Below are 15,455 nucleotides of genomic sequence, written 5' to 3' on the forward strand. Positions count from 1 at the left end.
CTGAGTGAATCCACTCAACTTAAATAATGTAATCCGATTCCACAGCTCCAAAAAGAACCCCCATAGACAAAGCATAAAGCACAGGAGAGGGTACGACTTGTCTACTTTAAACAGAGTGGTCCTCTTATTCTTTGCTTAATCCTAGTCAAGACCACACACACAAAAATGCAAAGGAACAAAAAAGCCTGCAACTGGTTTAGCATGATTGGCCATGAAAAACACCACTACATCATATTCCCCCACTGTCTATCTCAGACAAAAAATGCTGATGATATTCTACCCAGGGAATGTGACCTGACCAATCAGAACTTTGTCAGGATGAGGTTTTTAGGATTGAGCCTCCCCGCTCGCAAGGGTATCCAGCGAGTCAAAGAGCTGACGTCATTTCTTTTCCGGTTTAAACAGTGAATCATTAAACACCATTATGATTTCCAACCTGAAAGTTTCTGATGGAAAAAGTAAAATTCACTTTAGTGTTATAGCCTAAATGATTTGCATTGTATGACTGTTAACTCCATTCTTTCAAATTTGATTCTGATCTTCCCTGCATACCTGCCAGCAAATAATAAAAGCAATTGTTTCATCTATCGTTTAACAAGCTACCTGCATCTAGATCAGATCAGGTATCAGTTTCTCGGTCTGGTCAATAATTTGCTGACAGGCGTATTTTGTCGCTACATTAATGCAGACACAGTCACTCATTTTCCAAATGCACTAACAAGTACACTAGCAGTAGGCATCTGCAAACCATTAAGTACCACTAATCCCAAAGGATAGCAAAGAGAGAAAGAAAAAGAGAGAGAGACAAAGGGGATTTAGCCTTAGATTGGGGAGAGTAAACCTTATTGACCGAGGTGAGTGCAATGGGAGTTGAAAGTAAACGTAACGGAAAAGTCATAATAGAGTAAGAAAAACACTATTGAACTTGAACATGTATGAGTTTTTAAGCAAACGTTGACGGTATCCATTGGCTTGTATAGTATTAATTTTTCTACTATGCATGTTAATGGCTTAATGGACGGTCAACCATCATCTATCAAAGGTTGCATTACATAGCATGTTTAAAGTGAAGCGTTTTTTTCTCTTTTAGATATGACCCACGAACGTGTAAGCAGGAAAAAGATATTCTCAGTTCGGTTTTAGGCTTCATTCATATGTAGAAATAAACCTGACGTGAATCGTATACATGTTCTTGGACAGTATGTCTACCTTGAATTGTTTTGCCAAGTGTTTAGTGTAAATGTTTATATCGGATACGAGTCACTTTTAAATGATGATGTAAACGGGTCTTCAAAAAAAAAAAAAAATAGGATACCGGCAACAAATCAGAATTGGGCATCAAGATTTGCAGTGTAAATCCAGCCAAAAATATCTTATTTTGAGTTCAACAGAAGAAACTAACGCATAGAGGTTTATAAAAGACGTTTTTCACAAAGATGGATGAGCAGTCCTGTTGGAGATTCTTTCACACTGTGATAGTAAAAATTTACAATACCACTTAAAATGCGCGACTGCATTACTTTGAAATGTTTTTATTCTTTGATGTTATATTATTCAAGTGTCTAGCTATAAACATGTTGAGCGTTTAACTTACTTGACTTAACTTGCTCAGCAGGTTACTGACAGTAACTGACTTCAAATAAAAAACTGAGGAAGTTTACATTAATTCCCACTAAACTTAAATCTGCGGCAAAGCTCAGAGCGTATACGTGCATTAAATAATGAACTGCATTGACATATTTCAGAACTTGTAGAAATAAACCTTAAACACAGGAGACTGAGATTGATGTCCTCTCTGTAAACAGAAGCCATCTTATCACTCATCTTATTGCGTCTATTCAAAATCTAATCAATGTCAGATAACTTAGTACAATAAAAGAGGTCTTTAGGACAATAAAAGAGAGAGAGAGAGAGAGAGAGAGAGTGAGTGAGAGTGAGTGAGACAAATAGAGAGAGAGCATTGCGGGAAGGGAAGTGAACATTTTAATTTTGGCACCCCTTGCAAAACCGCAAGTGTCGCTTTTAGCACCCTGCATCTCAAAATAAAAAGTGCTTGTGCTAATCTCAATCATGTGATGCATATAATTATGGGTTTGGTTACAGGAGAAAACAGACAGTAAAGACAACAAAAGTTAAGTTACATAAATCAGCCATAGTGGATGAGAAAAGCAAATAAACACACACAGAATAGTTTCTCAATGTAGAGTCTTTCTGTTTTCTGGTAAGTACTTTGCCGTCAACAAATTAAACAGGACTTGATTCTGTGATTTTCAATTAGTTTAAGTTTAAAACGCCATTAACTGCATTAAGATATCATCAAATCAGAATGATTCCTTGTGGATGACTTGTTGTGACTTTAGTGATGGCTGGTGAAATATGGCTTCAGAGATGAAAACTAAATTCATCAATCAATAATAATCAATTATGAAAATGGTGTTCAATAAAAGTCATTTTCGTTTAGTTTGGCTTGTGACGTCACTTACCCAACGCCCCACTGCAGGGCTGCACGATTGTACAAAAATCATAATTTACGATTATTCACCTTGATATTGTAATTTTGATTCTTATTGTTGATTAATAGACTTTACATTAAAGTTTCGAAAAGTTTTGTTGAAGCAGCTGCATGATCAATTCTAAACATCCAATAATATAACATAAATGACAAATAATTATGGGAGTTATGTTGTTAGCAAAAATCCAAAATGAATGGCTAAAAAGGGCACGTCAACTTATCAATTTAAAATCTCTGATTCATCCCTGTATTTGGTGCCCAAGCATACTACAAGCAAGAGCACAGAAATGGACAGCTATATTTGAAGCTTTTGGCGATTATGTAATTGTTTCACCTGTAATTGTAATCCAGATTTCATTAAACAAAGATTATTAAATGATGTTTGTAAACAAGGTTTATGGAGCTTGCGCTGTATGGGGCAGATGCGCTTGACTTTAACGCTGTTCTGATTTGGTGACGTCACAGACCAAACTCATTGATGACCTTCGTTGAATACTATTTTTATTATCAATTACTATCAATTCATTGATTTTTTTTGCTTGCACCCCTTGCACTTTCAATAAATACTCAAAATTAATAATTTAAAGAATATGATAATACTATTGTTAAAGCTGCAACATGTAACTTTTTAAGCTTAAAATAATGTTTTATAATTCATATTTCAGGGTTTCCCGCAGAAAATGTGTTAGTTAAGGTGGTAGGGTTGGGCAGAGGGGGGCGTGGCCGAGGGCATGGCAATCAAAGGGGTGAGGCGTATGCGTTATGATAAAAATTTAAATATTTTTATTTAAAACCCTTAAATAAAACTTAATTTTGAAAAAACTATGACAGAAAATGAACACATACTAGATTATTAATGAATTAATTTTTTTTACCTTTAACAGGAATAGCTGCGTGATGAAGTGAAACTAAAGGGTTAATAAACACAAACTAAAGCACATGTTGCAGAACGTCTGGCGAACGATGATAGATAGCCCAAAGATTGTAAAAACTGATTATTTCCCACTATTAATTACATTATCTTAAAGGAGTGTAACTACTGTAGCATGTAAATAATGCACACAAATAAAGTGAGCACAATTATATCGAATCAACAGGCACGTGAAACCTAGCTAGCAGGTTGCTCAAACAACAAAATCACCAGCTAACTTACTTTAAATTTGCAAGAACTATAGACGAATACAATAACAGGCTTAAATAAACCCAAAACGTAAGTCCACTTACAGTTCTCACGGACACGTGTTTTATCAACTGGCTATCCTCCAGACATGACGGACCACGTCTTTATCTCATTTCGGCCGTGTGACGCGCGTGCACGCTCGCGGTGTGAGCACGTCCGGGCTATTCTCCAAGATGTTTTATCAACTGACTAGTTATCCTCCAGACAGTGACGGTCCTGACCACGTCTTTCTCATTTCGGCAGTGTGGCGTGCGTCCCCGCTCATGGTGTGAAGAGCTTCCGCGCTATTCTCCGAGATGCACTTGACGGCCTTTTTTGCAGCAAATTCACTTGACAGCCTTTTTTGCAGCAAATTTCTTTTTTAATGACCTAGTTAAGGCAGTATATACCTGTTTATGATTTTTTCAAGTAATTTTTTAAGTTTTCAGCATATTCAGTGGGTAAGTATGACATCATTTGACTTCAACCCACATATAAACTAACCTGCAATTTGATAGTTTAAACAGAGGTGTCAATAGAGAGTTACAGATTGCAGCTTTTATTTAAAATACATTCAAATGCTTCCTAAATAGGGGTATCACTTTCTTTTTCAGAAACACAAAAATCTCTCAAACCTTTGCTCGATATTGTATGTGGGCCTACAAATATGTCATTATCTATTAACTAACTCATTGGGTCAACTTTCTCTCTCTCTCTCTCTCTCTCTCTCTCTCTCTCTCTCTCTCTCTCTCTCTCTCTACTTAGCTAGTCACCTGACCTTGTGCAGTTCAGTGAACAATCAGCTGTTTACTTGTGTGGTGCAGAAAAAAATCCAGGTCTACACCTCTGCCCTGGTGTGAGAGATAAACATGACTGTGGTGCCCTCCGTCTGTAAACAGCACTGAAAAACACTGCAGTAATCAGATACAACAGCAAGACTTTCAAGAACTCACCCGGGCTCTTTTCTGAGAAAATAAGCCTCATGCGAATGCAATAATGATAATAAATATTACACCAACTTCTGAAATCGAATCGAAAGTCTTTTTACTGCACTGCTATTTCACCACTGCTTTCCTACTTAACAGAACAAGAACAAGTGAATAGGATTTCAGGTGCTTAAAGGCCCATAGATGTACAGGAACAGGTCAAAAAGCAGTTGACCGACTGGTTAAATTCTCCAGGGCAAGCCGAGAAAGAAGCAGCTGTAACCACCTCCATATAACGGCACACTAGAATAACCTCTGAGATTTGCATTTGTAAAAAGGCAAATAAATTGGATTGGCATGACTCCTGCTAGCGGGTTGCATCGCATTTTCAAAGGCAATGCCAGAAGGGAATGAAGCATGCGGCAGATCAAAGCTGTAAAAGATAAGAGCTGGTTTCTGCTAGTGTTTGCTTATACCACAACTTCAGAGATAGAACTCGGGGCTGGTTAACATGTTTCATGATGATGCTTAAATTATCAATGTACTATTTCCAGTAGGCTTTAGTATTCAGAGAAACACTGTGAATCTAAATAAAGGGAATCTGGCCTGTCAGGTGTTTGCAGTTCAACAACTGTTGTGTATTCTGCAACAGAATTTGCTGATTCACAAATGGGTGTAATGGAGTCATATGTAATGGAGGCAGGGTATTTATAGGACTGTCACGGTTATGAAATTTGGCTGACGGTTAATTGCCTAATAAATTGCAATTAATTTGTTTTATTGGTTTGACTTTTAATTCTCTTATTTTTTTGTTATTATAATTTTTTTACACATTGTTGTGATTATTTTAAGTAAATCTTTTGCATGGTTTACCTGGCAGTAAATATACATACACATAGCACAAAATAATTATTAAATGAATATATCTTTAAAAAACTGAAAATTCTTCATGAGAAATAAACACACTAAAGCAGTGGTCTCAAACTCCCGGCCCGCGGGCATTTGCGGCCCGCCCTCCCCCTCTCTGCGGCCCGCGTCACCTTTCAAAAATATAACATAATCTGGCCCGCAGAAAGATTTTTATTCACTTTGTTTTATATTCGTTTGATTTTTGATTTAAACGTTTAAGGGTTCGTTCACATGTCGCGTCTAACAACACGTTAAAACGAGTAAAAGCATTACTTTCCAAAGTGCTCGGGAGCGGAAGTTGCGTTCGTGGCGTTGGTCGCGTCACCCGTTGCTATGAAGCCATGAACCGCGCACGCTCCGTGTCCTTGATGTCAAGGATAACGGAATGCGTGATCGGATTTTTATTCCTCAACTGAACCTCGCGTCAATCATATCATTGTCAACATGCGATCAGTTAATCTGGTCGGGACTTTGTAGTGTTTGTCGGGACAGAGAAGATTTGTTACTTCCGGGTGGATATCAGCTGTTACTCGGAGAAGATTGAGCTGCGGTGGGGTTAGTTCACCTCAAGTCACAGCATCTAATAGAGACACCGCATAGGGAGGGAGGCAAAGCGGTAGATGTATGCAACACATTTTAAACTATAGGTAAGAAAAGAGTGCCCAGGTTAAGAAAAGAGAAAAGATGAGGAGAAATGTACAGAAGATAAAAGTAGGTATACTGCTATATATAATGAAGTATAATATATTATTATGTAGCTTACTATTCAAGTACACAGAGCAGTATTATTATTTTTTTCTGTCCAACTAGCTTATGTAACATTGACTACCCATTCAAAAGTTTTAGGATCACTTTCACTTAATAATATTTTTCCACATATGTTAGAAAATTCATTAAAACTGAAATAATAAAGAACATAATGAAGTCGATACTATGACTGAAAACAATCCAAAATAAATCAAAACAGAAACATAAAAAACATTTTTTTTATAATAGTTTATAAATCTATACAGAAATTAACTTTGTTAGTTTAGTGCAAAGTTTTAATAGGTCTTGGTTATTTAAGATAAGGTTAAGAAAAGATTTACTTACTTTTATAAAATAATGTATATTAAAAAGATAAAACCACTGCTTATTTTCAAGTATTATTATACATTAAATAATAGAAAATAAACATGACAGTTACAGAAATATAGTATTTTTTTTTACGTTAAAATTTGCAGCCCCCAATGAAATGTCTGTCTTAGAAATGGCCCCAAGCCAGTTTGGGTTTGAGACCCCTGCACTAAAGTCTCTGAAAAATAACTGAAAATAAAAATGCAATCAAAATAAACTATACCAGAACTGGCCTTAAATAGAAGTCAATCCTACTAAGGTCATTTTAATATTGGACCACATGCCTGTGGTGGCTGCAAAAAAATCAATTCCTGCAGCTCCCCCTAGTGTTTTTTAGAGAGATGTGCAATCATTGCGGTGATCTGAAAATTATCACGATGAGGCCAAACAATTGCGATGAGACGATTATTTAATCATTGTGACAGCCCTAGGTATTTAACAATTTAACAATAAGCTTTGATATCCAACATGAGTCTGAAAATAGTCTGACAACAGTAAATATTCAGAACAAAAAATATATAACTTGAATTACTAGCTGTTTTAATGGGCAGGGTTAACTTTATATTGGACTTATATTAAATGATAAATCAGTCGGTCTCTATATTAACCAAATGCTCTTGGCACATGTTCTACGTACACTAAATAAATTTGCTTTAAAGCTGCTTAAATCACGTCCTCGGGTTATTCAGAAATACTGGTTTGTTGGCAGAATCCATTAAAAGTCTGATAAAAAAAATGCTAATAACACATGTCAAGTGTAGAGGGTTTTGCATCTGAGCTCTTCATATGAAGATTCCTAAAGCTCGCGTTCAATGCCACAGGGAGAAGTGCAGACAGCTGCCGAGCACTGGACGTCTACCAGGCTACGGATCTAATGATTCGCATCAGGCTGATCCATGCTGAATTTCACTACAGCAAGGACGACATCCAAAACAGTTTACCGAACCAACAGCTGCTTCTCATGTGCAGCTTATGCATTCTTTCATTACATCTAATAGGACAGTCATGCCTTGTTCTGAATAGGCACAGTGAAGACAGCACAGTGAAGACCACATCTTCTGTATCACGCTCAATGTAATATCTCACATCTGTCCAATCCTGTGCCAGAAAAGAAACAAAACAAAAGAGGGGAAGAAAACTGGCTTTAGGCCCTGGTTTCTAGGAACACAAATTCATATCTGTACAGCACTATTCCACAATAACGGCACCCAAATGGCAGAACCTTGTTCTGGGCCTCGTTTTACAGCCGAGCCAAGTGCACTGCGAAGCAAGCATGAGCTTATTTGTTTTGATTAGTTTTTGTACTACAATTCAGGAGTTTTTTATAACCTTTGACAGTATTTTTAAAGTTTATCTCAAATAGTGAAACAACTGTTTACACAGCGTGCAGAGTTTCAGTGACTGTACACATAGATCATGATATGAGGTATGTAGTTTCTGATTGGCTGTCTGTTGCCAAGCATCAAGTCTAACCCCACTTTATTTCACACTACATGCTTTTGGCACCACAATTCGGGGTTTACCCTGACCCAGGGAGCAGGGTTTCATAAGCCTAGGGATAACCCCATTTCTAAGGGGCTGTTTCCATTTGGTATTAAGATGTGTTTTCATTGATCGGATCTCTAAATTACAAGTGTGAAAACAGGGTTTAGAACGAAGATAACCCGGGGTTAAGCGCAGTGTGAAAAGCCTTTTAGAGTAAAAAGACATCACAGCCCAGAAGGATTTACGTTGCGACCTGTTCTGTCACTGATGCAGCCACACGTGATTTTTATAATTCATCGCTTTATCATCAAATCATGACTGTTGAGACAACAAATGTGCAAATTAAACGTCAAATTATGAATACCCAGGGTCATCTCTTTACCCTTGGGTTAAAAGTGGGGTTTAGAATAAAGATAACCCAGGGTTGAGCGCAGTGTGACCAGCCCTAGTGTATGCTTCTGGCATCAGTTTAGCAATTTCAGAGAAGTAAAGCTTCATTACTCATCGCCGTAGTTGGGGTACTTCCTGAAGTGAACGCGAAGCATGCAAGACGCGGTCTTAGTAAGCATGCAAAGCACTTAAGAGTTAATGGAAAGACAAAGATTCTGCTCTCCAGAGAAACCTCATTCTCTAAGATCTTTGGAGGACTCATATTTCACAAACACAGGCGCCAGTCAACCACTGATACTAAAAATACTCCCTTCTTGCTCAATCGGTGTGTGTTTGGCATTTAGGAGACATAGTAAGCTTGCGTAAATCATTTACCTGATACGAAATATAAAAAAAATATTTAAAGGGGACATTTCACAAGACTTTTTTAAGATGTCAAATAAATCTTTGGTGTCCCCAGAATAAACGTGAAGTCCTAGCTCAAAATATCATATCGATAATTTATTATAAAATGTTAAAATTGCCACTTTGTAGGTGTGAGCAAAAATGTGTCGTTTTTGTGTGTGTCCTTTTAAATGCAATGAGCTGATCTCTGCACTAAATGCCAGTGCCGTGGTATTATCCCCTTCTGACATCACAAGGGGAGTTAAATTTCAATTACCTATATTTTCACATGCTTGCAGAGAATGGTTTACCAAAACTAAGTTACTGGGTTAATCTATTTCACCATTTTCTAGATTGAGCCACTAGAGACCCAATTATAGCACTTAAACATGAAAAAAGTCAGATTTTCATGATATGTCCCCTTTAAGAGAGCAGTGGTAGCAAAATCTGGGTCCATTACTTGTGCATGGCAAAATAATCAGCTTACAGTAGCTGCTGGGATGTGCTGATAACTATATAAGCAACCCGGCTGATGGACAGACTCCATCACATGACTGCTTGTAAGCAAGCTCCATTTCCCTGCAGCACTTAGCAATGGCCATGACAAGAGTTTAATAGATCAAAACAAATATGACCACATCCTTTTGATAAAAATGTATTGCCTTTGTTCTGCATGTTGCTTTAATGAACTGGAAATTGGTGCCAGGGTCTTCTGGGTGTTTTAGAGAGCCAAATGGAGGTTTGGAGGCTGATCATGGGTTTAAAACATTTCCACATGTACGCAGATTAACAGTATAGCCAATGACTTCTCTCATGACCGCTGCAATCTCGCAAATCATTGTAAACATCACAAGACTTTCATTTGATGTGAATAGTGTGACCCTAAATCAATTTAATGCCCTCTTTACCACCACCAACGTGACACTTGAAAACACGTTTACAGTAAACATCAGATTTCCATGTCTGTTTCCATGTATTTAAAGAGATAGTTCACCCAAAAATGAAAATTCTGTAATCATTTATTGACCTTGTTACAAACCTGAATAAATGTCTTTGTTTCGCTGAACACGAAGGAAGATATTTATGAATAAGCAGGAAACAGGAACACTACTGACTTCCATAGTAAGACAAAAAATACTACGGAAGTCAATGGTGCTCAAAATGATTTGGTAAAAAGACTGCTTAAAATATTATCCTTTGTGTTCAGCAGAATAATTAAATCCATACAGATCTGTAACAACTTGGAGGTAAGTAAATGATGACAGAATTTACATTTTTGGTTGAACTGTCCCTTTAAGAAACATTCTGTAATGACAGCTGAAGCAAATACAAAGTGTGTCCTAACTCTCTACTAAGAAAAAGAAAAATTGAGGTGGATATTCTTGAAAATGTTTACTGAGTCTCTTATACTCTAGGTCACATGAAACCTGGGTCACCGGTTCAAATTTCCTAACCGCCCTCAGCTCATGCACGCTCTTTAATCAAAGATAACCGTTCAGGATGACCCCGTGCCTTTCTTATCGTTAGTTTAAAGTTTTCATTTGATTCATTTATGAAAATTACTTTAAGGGAATGCACTGAGGCGCAGAAGGTGATTTTTGATTTAAGTAAGTGTGCCGAGCAGTGATTGCTTTGCCCTACAAGCAGTGTTTCTGATAAGCTCCTATGGAGAACCACAGTCGCGCTCCTGAGGACTTGAGGAGGTTTCGGAAGCAAAATGATAGAGGAAATAAGAAAGGAAACACGCGCCAGGCGTCTGCTTTGAATAAGGGTGAACGGTTGTTTATCACTTGCAGACAACTTACTGGATAACCAAGACAGCTTTATTTAGATCTAAACTAGTGATACTGTATAATGTTACACCTTAATTAGTGAATGTAAACAAAAATGTGACATTCTTTCCATAAAATCCAGATCGCTTATCAGTCAGCAACATATTATTCATAAGGCAGAGCCGTGTGTTTGTGTGACCTAATTTTTGGGAAATGCAGTTCACCCCACAGGAGTTGCTTTGGGGCCTTAGTGGAGAGAGAGCATGATGCATCTGTTATAATCTTAAAACTATTTCAGTTATCCCAATTGGAGTTCCAGGTGTTCAATATATCCCATGGAGATGTGCAAAACTAGTCATTTTTAACTAGACTGGGTTCGTTGAACAACAATTTAACTATACCTAGGAAAGCCCTTTATAAGTTCAGGGTCATAATCCACTCTAGTGTAACCTTTAATAAGATAACTGACAGCCGTTTAACAAATAAGCAAATAACAAAAGACTAAATACAATGGGTTATTATACTTGTAACATCTAATACTCACAAAACTTATTTATGATCTGATTATTGCTCACAGCAAGTAATTTGCATTTTGACAGTAATAGTGTATAATTGCCTATATCAACAATATAGACCTATATCACACTCCTACTTGAGTGATATTGCTTAGTTGAGAAACTGAAAGAGTACACCAATGACAACACCAAAAATTTGTAATTAACATCAGCATTAATACATTGTCTAAAATATATCTAAAATGTACGTTTTTATAGACTATAGAAAAACTTAATATACCAGCTAGTACAATACTTACTAGGGATGCAACAATACAGTTAGTCCATGGTTCAATACAATTTTCGGTTCTTATCCACGGTTTTTCGGTTCGGTTCTGATGACTTGGCCTATTAAAGTGTTTTTAGATTATTCTATGCTTAGGTAACAGGAACAGTGAGCGCTTAAGAAGCAAACGAAAGTTTTAATGGCAATTCTCTTAATTTTATGTAAATGCAAAACTCACCTTACACATTTCTAGTATATTGATAAAATAATATAAGATATAATTAAATAAAGATATATAAAAATTATATCCTATTCAAACTGGGGAACACGTGAATTCTTACATTTTGAAAATAAACACATTTAAACATAAATTGGCCATTTTATATACTTGTACTCCGTAAATTAAACTTTACATTGTAAATGAAGGACTGCACTGTTAAGTCCAACATCATTCTGTGCCGTGTAGAAACCAAAAATGCGTTCCTCAATCAAGATTACTTGTGGGATTTACTTTAGCATCATGCAAATTCTCTCTTAAATTGAATTTTTCAACTTGCGCGGAAGACGTGTTTGAGGCAATAACAAAGCCCAATTTGCATCATTCGCATTGCCCCACGCAAATTGGCATCTTTACATTGATGTTGTATGTAATCTACTCGTGCAAATAATTAATCCACACCACAGATTGAAAAGACAGTGGTGCTGCCTCTTTTGTTGTTGGACTTCTCTGCTCGTGATCACCATGTTGTGTGTGTTCGCGAATGAAATCTGACACTGGCATTGCGAGTGACTGGATATCAGCTTGCTGTAAGGCGTTTAAGTATATTCCAGGGCGCAGATCATGCGGGCGCGCACACCGAAGTGCGGGGAATATAAAACGGACAGATTTGGTTGGTAAACCTAACAACCGCAATTCACATGTGCGTAGGGGTCGAACCAAACGGTTCAATATTATATTGAGAATTGTGGCATCCCTAATACTTACTAATAACTAACCAACAATTTAGTTGATGTGACACAGCTTCAACTAGTTTATGTGCTGACATCTTACAAATCTATTTGCATAAAACCTCAAGAGGTTTCAAACCTAATTTCACCTGCGAATCAAACAAAAATCATCCATACCAAAATTCAAATGGAGCCTATGAAGATTTCTAACTTAAGTGTGCTTTAGAAAAATGTTTTTATTGGGAGAGCATTTAAATTCAGACTGCAAAAAATGTAAAAAAAAAAAAAAAAGGGAAGACCAAACTTGCTTGGGGAACAACTACGCATAGTGTTTCCAATTAAAAATATTTGTCTGAAATCGATTTTGAATTGCAAGCCGACCTAACACGCCCAAGAGAGATTTACGATGCGACCTGCTCTGTCACTGACGCGGAAGCATGAGACAAGCTGTTATTTAAAGCGGAAGAACTATTTCAAGTGTGAAAAGCCCTAATGAGTTTGAGTCACTTATAATGTGCATTTAAACACTCGTCAAACACAATTATTAGGGCCTGAGCACCGTGGGTGCAAAGCCTTATTGTTTTTGCTCATTTTAGTATTTTTCTCTGAAATTAATCACATTTTTGAAGACCTAAACATGCTAAAAAACGCACACATGTCAGAAGTGGCGAAAATGTATATGTAGTATAGGCCTCAGAAGTGGGCATGTAGAAAAGTTCAAGAGAACAGCCCCCCCCCCCACGAAAAACGTAATAAGAAATTTGGAAGGATCATCTATCACCCCAAGACCTACAAAAAAGTCCCTTGGAGCTAAGCTCTAAACCCCACAGGAAGTCGGCCATTTTGAATTTTCGCTGTGATTTCTGTGAAAATTTTGGCATTTCCAGGCTTCGTACTTTAACAACTTTCCTAGAGATTTTATCAGATCATCTAAAGGCCTTTGCAATATTAAATTGCGGAGATCTTGACATTTCATCTGAGGGTGTGTCCGTGGCGACCTGACAAATTTCGGTGTTTTTGCCATGAAAAAGGAAGTTGTTCTAACTAAGGCATACAATGTCCAATCTGACCCACGCTTCACATGTTTGAGGGTCTTGGCCTGAACACATTTCAATGCTAATTTTCAGTTACAGTCATAGCGCCATCTAGAGGCAGCAGGAACTGTCATGTTTTACGTTGTGATTTACTGCAGATCATCATCATATTTGGTCAGACTGATCTTAAGCCCTCTGCAATAATAACAATAACAACAACAACATCAAATTTGTCAGTCTACAGTAATTACAATATCCACATTTACACACTAAAATTCATATCCCCACTATTCACTGTTTTTCCTAAAGGCCATCAGGTGGCAGTCCACATGCGTGCGAGGGTCCTTCCATTGCTGCTTGCAGCTTTAATTCAAAATGTTCTTTATTACCATGAAAATACCCAAAACAATTTGAAGAAAAGCTATAGAAATATGCTTATAGACATTTACTGGAACAGCTTTGTAATGGTACTTCTTCTGTGGCACAAATGGAGTTTCTGCACGAGAGCACCCTTCAGCTTTTGGATGTGGTAACATTGCACCGTAATTCATTAAAATTCATTTCTTTGAAAAAAAATGCATTTGTACGATTAATGCAATGGTGCAAGCTAAAATAAGACCCTTTTGTGGTCTCGCTTTGAACCAGATTCAACTGTCCCTGATCATTGTGTGGCCAGCTATGTGGGTCACAGCGACAAGAAACATCTTCAGCACATCTCGCTGCCTGTCACAGGCTCTGCGTTGTGAGGTCAGGAGGTGATGAGCACTCTGCACACAGCGGGCTAGTGTCACCCAAAGACAAGCACCATTGTTCTGTAGGCAGACCAGACGTTTGCTAAAGACCTGCATGTATTCTGGCCCAACAGTCCTACTTGGTTTTTGGATTTTCTCCACCACGTTCCCTACCCCCTAATCCATCTTCCTTTGAAATGAAACAAGGGTTTAGGCAGGGGTGCATGGAGTGAAAGGCAATGGAGTTTGGAGTGACGGTGGCAATTTTCCTGGGGTACGTTAAAATGTTTGCTGTGACAGCACTAATAAATCAAAAGCTGGGAGCATATCACCCCAAAAACCATGCCAAACCGCTTTTAAACTGCATTGACAAACTATGAAAAAAGCTTTCATGTACTTTTGATAGTTTGTACTCCAGGATATGAAGTCATACCTTGGAATTTCAAAGAGAACTAGTAAGATATCACTAATGAGAGATTTCCAGAATTTTTAAATCCTGTAATCCTATGATCACAGGGGAATGCACCAGCTTATCTGCATATTGAACTCTAGTCTGTCTGATCCAGGATAAAGCTCTTTTAATCAATAAAATATTTCTTTTATTTTAACAAATCTCTTTATGAGACAATAGTGTACTTATTGAGCTAATACAACAAATCGCCTTAAAAGGCGATGTAGTCAAGTTTAATAACGCCATTACTGACATTTTTGCTTAAGAATTAAAACCATCAGAAAAATGCAAACCAGAGTGAACCAGGGCCAGACAGACATTACAGACATTACATCACCTGGTTCCAGTTACACAAATGGTAAAGCCAATAGTGTATTCACACAACTCTCTAGCAAAGTGTTATCACATTAATATCCGCCCTTTAAAAGGCTTGATAGACGGTTCATGATCAGCTGAGTCAAAGCGAGGCATACAGGCAAGGCACTCCAAAAATGACTACACCAGTCAACGCCCCATGACGGCTGTTAATATACTATTCCCACAAGGATCACCACGAGTTGTCTCATCTTCAACATTTGAGATCCCTCGTCTGTCCTTTTGCCTTTGTTCCAATTTAACCCCTTCATGGGCACTACACAGAAGTGGTTGTTGGAGGTCAGATACCATTAGAGACTTTAGCTGCATACCTTACCATAAACTGTATGTGTCATCCTCTCTAGAGAATCAAAATATAAGATGAACTAGTCCCTCTCACATTTAAAAGGAACAGTAACAGCCTAACTGTCCATAGAGCTAGTCATAATCCACATCAATCCTGGGGGAGATATAAAGTCCTGGCTTTGTACTTTGCTCTGTACA

At 37.6% G+C, this 15,455-nt stretch overlaps 1 protein-coding gene across 16 annotated transcripts in view; it reads right to left on the reverse strand.

Moving 5' to 3' along the window:
• Positions 1–15,455, reverse strand: part of wnk1b (WNK lysine deficient protein kinase 1b) — a 94,237-nt gene that overhangs the window by 56,641 nt on the left and 22,141 nt on the right. The gene's annotated exons all lie outside the window — the stretch shown is intronic.

Source organism: Misgurnus anguillicaudatus, chromosome 1 (assembly GCF_027580225.2).
Source record: "Misgurnus anguillicaudatus chromosome 1, ASM2758022v2, whole genome shotgun sequence".
In the NCBI taxonomy this organism is placed as follows: Eukaryota; Metazoa; Chordata; class Actinopteri; order Cypriniformes; family Cobitidae; genus Misgurnus; species Misgurnus anguillicaudatus.